This window comes from Drosophila kikkawai, chromosome 2R (genome assembly GCF_030179895.1).
Source record: "Drosophila kikkawai strain 14028-0561.14 chromosome 2R, DkikHiC1v2, whole genome shotgun sequence".
NCBI lineage: Eukaryota > Metazoa > Arthropoda > Insecta > Diptera > Drosophilidae > Drosophila > Drosophila kikkawai.
The window spans coordinates 7,169,091-7,174,210 of record NC_091729.1 but is presented as its reverse complement, the minus strand read 5'-3'; the positions used below and the strand labels follow the sequence as shown (position 1 = coordinate 7,174,210).

At 38.1% G+C, this 5,120-nt stretch overlaps 1 pseudogene; it reads right to left on the bottom strand.

Annotated features, from left to right (window-relative positions):
* Window positions 1-2,165: 2,165 nt before the first annotated feature.
* LOC121502934 (large ribosomal subunit protein bL33m-like) lies at window positions 2,166-2,379 on the bottom strand (annotated as a pseudogene).
* Window positions 2,380-5,120: the final 2,741 nt, after the last annotated feature.

Here is a 5,120-nt window from a genome sequence, read left to right as displayed (position 1 = left end):
GGGGTAAGGTTAATTCGGTGCAAAAAAGGCCACTTTTCAAAAAATTATTGTGGCGGAACGGCTAAAGTTAGCTTAATGAATTAAATACCATATAATAACACAACATTTGAATAATTTTTGATAAATTTTGTATTGAAAAATATTTAGAGGTAGAGAAGTTATAGGGAATCTCCAGAGTCGCCTCCAAAAAAAGTTGTTTTGCGGTGTACATCCTAACAGTCCACAGGATCATCCGATCTAAAAAAATTATACCTCATTCGTTAAAGGATAAGTGTCCCGAGGTATTCACGAAGCGTTTTTTTTTTTTTAGTTTTTTTGTGATTTTTTATGAAATTTGAAAGTCAAAAACCCGATTTTTGACTAAAAAAAAAACGTTATTTCTTAATTTAAAAATATATAAAAATTAAAAATTAAAAAAAGGCCGACGTGAATACCTGAGGAATTAGTTAAAGAATGTGTGTGCCAAATTTCAAATCGATCGGTCCAGTAGTTTTTCTGTAATCGTGTACACCGATTTGAAAAATTGAATTTTTCAGGAGAGCGCTTTAAACTTTGTGATTCCCATGCATTGAACACCAACCGACCTTCGTTCAACTCCGCATAACTTCGTCAATTTTACTCTGATCGATGTAAAACTTGGACACAATATTCTTAAGATGTTGAACTTAAAAATAAAAAATAAAAAAAAATTTACGAAAAAAAAAATTAAATACCTTACCCCCCCCTTAAACTGATGTCCGCTGACCGCACTTTCAAGCACAATCATGATGCGCTTGCTCTTCACTTTTTTTCAGTAAAACGTTTTTGTAACTAGCGTAAAGTAGAAATGCTGAAGCGCTAGGACGAAAATGAAAATAAAAACATGACCGCCGCTGTAGCCAGCTCGCTCAGCACATCATACATAGACACCAAAACAACCTGTAGCAGTCAAAACCCGAGCCTCATCCCCCAACAACTTTAGTGCCCGAAAAAAGTGGAAACCTATCACGCGAAAAAACGTATGAAACTCGGTGCCAGAAAATAGTGGATACAGTGAGCGAAAAAACGTGTTGGCATCGCCGAAATCCCTCGGCAGAAAACCACGCGGTTTCAACATAACTCTATTTTCTTTCCGTGCACCAAGAAGAACCGCACGCCGATACAGCTCCGTGCTACAGTGCGAGAAATCTGTCTCTGGATTTTCACTATATTATTTTGTTCCTGCAATATGAACATCCGCAAGCATCTGTTCGCAAACATCGTGTTGTCTGGCGGCACCACCATTTGCCCGGTCTTCGCCGATCGCTTAAAAAAGGAAATCACCGCCGAACAGAACTGGCTAGCTTGACAACGGTTGAACGAAATTACGGTTATCTCCGACATATTCTATATTAAACCAAGCCTAAGGCCGAGGATGTGGTCGCGCGGCCGCGGTCAACATAGTACTCCCAGTACTACAAATAATAAGAAATGTTCATCACAAATGATGAATCTGAATACACGGAACACTTGAAAATATCTCACCATATTCGTTCAAAAAGAAACAGAATGAAGATAAAACAAGAAGCAATAAAAAATCAGGTCGGCCGTGGTTGTTACCTCGTACGTATCCGAGACTTTGTAATTGAAATAACATTTTAAGTCCTTTAACAAGGACCAATTGGCGGTGATGCTACTGAACTGGAGCACACAGCCAAGCCTGGTCGACCCCCATCGAACAACAAGCAATGATTTGCGATATGGCCCTCTTTATATAGGGCCTGGCGAGAATTCAGTGTGACCGTCACTTTTGTACAAGATTTTACCATTTTTGGTGTGACCATTGCCAGCTTGAGCAAATGAATTGAATTTTAAAGCCTAGTACTCTGACGAGAAAAATCCGCTGTATAAATTTAGACAGCGGCCTAACTCCATATAAAAAAAACAGTGTCGAAAAAAGAAGAAGAACTTTTAGCCACGTCCTTTTTTCCGGTACTCTGACGACGAAAATGAAGCCTGCGAAAATATATAAAATAAATAAATGAAATAAAATTAAATGACAAATTTAGAAAATCATTGTTTATCACATGGGCAGTTATACGTTGCGTGTTCACGAGTTGGGAAGCCATCCGCTTTTTTTGTCGGTTAACAACTTGTTTTACTTTATTTGGACTAACTACACGAATTGGAAAAAAAAACAAGGGAAGTACATTAGGTGTTCTCCCTTAGGCTCTGCGGATTTTCTTGCGTTCGCGGTAGAGGCTATCTTTCTGAATGTAGGGATCGAAGCGTATTATCTCCAATTTTTCGGCCAAACGATCACGAAAGGCATTAAACTGATGTCCGCTGACCGCACTTTCAAGCACAACCATGATGCGCTTGCTCTTCACTTTTTTTCAGTAAAACGTTGGTCAATCTCATTTTGATTCAGTAAACTTGGTAAACACACAAAACAAAAAGAATTCCGCAGATTCTAGTGCAAGCGTATAAGTCGAACGTTTGTATTCACGTCAGACCAAACAACAAAAAATGTGGTTTATCAAAGAGCACTTCAATGAAACGGATAATTCGGGGACAGTATTTACTTTAGATTCACTGTTATTTACTTAAAGAAGTTCAACTAAATAAAATAATACAATTAATACTACTTAAATAAAAAAAGAAAAACAAATTAGTTAATAGGAAAACAATTTTTTTTAAATGAAATTTTTTGTAACTAGCGTAAAGTAGAAATGTTGAAGCGCTAGGACGAAAAAGAAAATAATAGCATGACCTAGAGAATGTTTTTAAATCCATTCCAATTTATTTACAACTCAATCATGAAGTGCAATATGAACATCCGCAAGCATCTGTTCGCCAACATCGTGTTGTCTGGCGGCACCACCATGTGCCCGGGCTTCGCCGATCGCATCAAAAAGGAAATCACCGCCCTGGCTCGGTGATTCGGTGCAACTCTGATTCTTCTTCTTAATTTGACCATTCACCACGAAAATGTAAACAATTTGGCGAGGAACAAATGAGATATGGAATTTAAAACGTGGCGCCAAAGCTACAAGCATGCCCAAAATAGTTGTTGGCGTTTTTTCTGTATATTCTTGCTCCAATACGTCCCCAATTGTTGCTATTTAATATAAACCGCCTACCCCTACCTTATATTAAAGATTTTGGATGCGTATACCACCTATAGACACTCTTCGGGGAATTTGCTCTTTGTTAGAGAAAAATCATTAGAAAAACTAAAATTCCTTGTCATTTAATTCATTTAAATTTATTGCGGATAAATCCTGACGCAATCTGTGCCTTTTGCTTTTCTACAACAGCCAAAATAGTTGGTAAATGCTCCATTTCAAATTTGCAACTGCCAATTCGACAGCCTTTGTTTACGTTTTCATGAGCCACAGCTAATCGATCAGCTGTTCGGATGCTAAATGCGCTTTAATGTTGTGTGGGAACACGAGTTTCACATTTGTGAAAAATCCCAAACGTTCCTCACAAATGCGCTGTGTGGGAAGACAGTATTAGAAAATATTCATCCTAATATTAATATTTTTATATATAATATAAATTTAGATTTATATTAAATAAAAAGGTCTTCCGAACATAACATTTTTAAGACAGCTTAGTAGCCAGCGATAATCCTTACATATTTAAGTTTAGTCAAAAAGAAAAAATTTATCTTAATATATAAAAATCTCCTGTCACTATGTTTGTTCGCTATAGACTCCTAAACCGCTTAACAGATTTCGTTCAAATTTGCAGGCAATATGCAGTTTGGTTCAACTTGAGAGATAGGATAGCTTAGATCTTTTACATCATGGCAGTTTCGGCAGAACAAGGAGGAATCTTCTTTTTTTATGCACTCCTCCGAAACGGCTTTACCGATTCTCATGAAATTTAGTGTGCTTATTATTATTATAACCAAATCTTTATGCTTTGCTCGGGCTATTTTGTTGATGAGTTTGCACAAAATTGGTCGAGCGGTTCTTCACGTATTACATATTTTGTAAGAAATTATTTCAATAAATCGCATTTCGTCAGATTGTTGTTTCTATTATTGTCATTTGTCATTCATAATTATTGTTTTGCGTTTATAAGTGGCGTGTCTCTAAATTCTCATTTTAAATACATTAAGAAGGTAAGATTTTATTTTCAGTAAAATGCCACCGAAAAGATCGAATCTCAACAACGTAAGCAGCAGAGTGGCACGACGCAGACGAAAGAAGCTCATCAGTTGCTAGAACAAGTCAATACAAGAAATAGAGCTCAAAGAATTAGGACAGCAGAAGGTCGTGCACAATCGTAATCGTGCACAATCCTAACTATATCGAGAAATGTGCCTACCCCAAGAAGGATATCGTTTTCCAGCAGGATGGGAATCCGAAGCACACAGGATTAGAGATGGTCGGCATGGCCCACAAGGACTGGTACGTTGGTGATGAGGCCCGACATCGCTAAGCGGTACGTCCGTAAGGCCAAGCTTACCCACGTTCTCTTTTCTTCCGGATTGTCAAAGTATACAGACGTGTTTAAGTGCAACTCAAAATTAAAAAAAAAACAAAAAAAAACAACCCAGCGAGGGTTAAGTAATTAAAGTGCCTTAAAATACCCATCCGCCAGCCATCCATACGAAGAAAGGAGAAATATCATTCCCCTATTCGTGCCAGGCCTTTTTGGGTAATTATTTTTACAAAAAAGGGGCATTGTCAATATTTTTCCTGATTTTTTTTCGTTTTGTTACGTAGATCTGGCACCAAGTATTATGTGGCCCAAACTTAATGCCACCAATCTTTGTTTAATTGAGCAACAACTCAATAAAGAGGCCCCCCAAGTCATCAATTGATCATAAAAGATCAGTCGCCGCTGTAGCCAGCTCGCTCAGCACATCATACATAGACACCAAAACAACCTGTAGCAGTCAAAACCCGAGCCTCATCCCCCAACAACTTTAGTGCCCGAAAAAAGTGGAAACCTATCACGCGAAAAAACGTATGAAACTCGGTGCCAGAAAATAGTGGATACAGTGAGCGAAAAAACGTGTTGGCATCGCCGAAATCCCTCGGCAGAAAACCACGCGGTTTCAACATAACTCTATTTTCTTTCCGTGCACCAAGAAGAACCGCACGCCGATACAGCTCCGTGCTACAGTGCGAGAAATCTGTCTC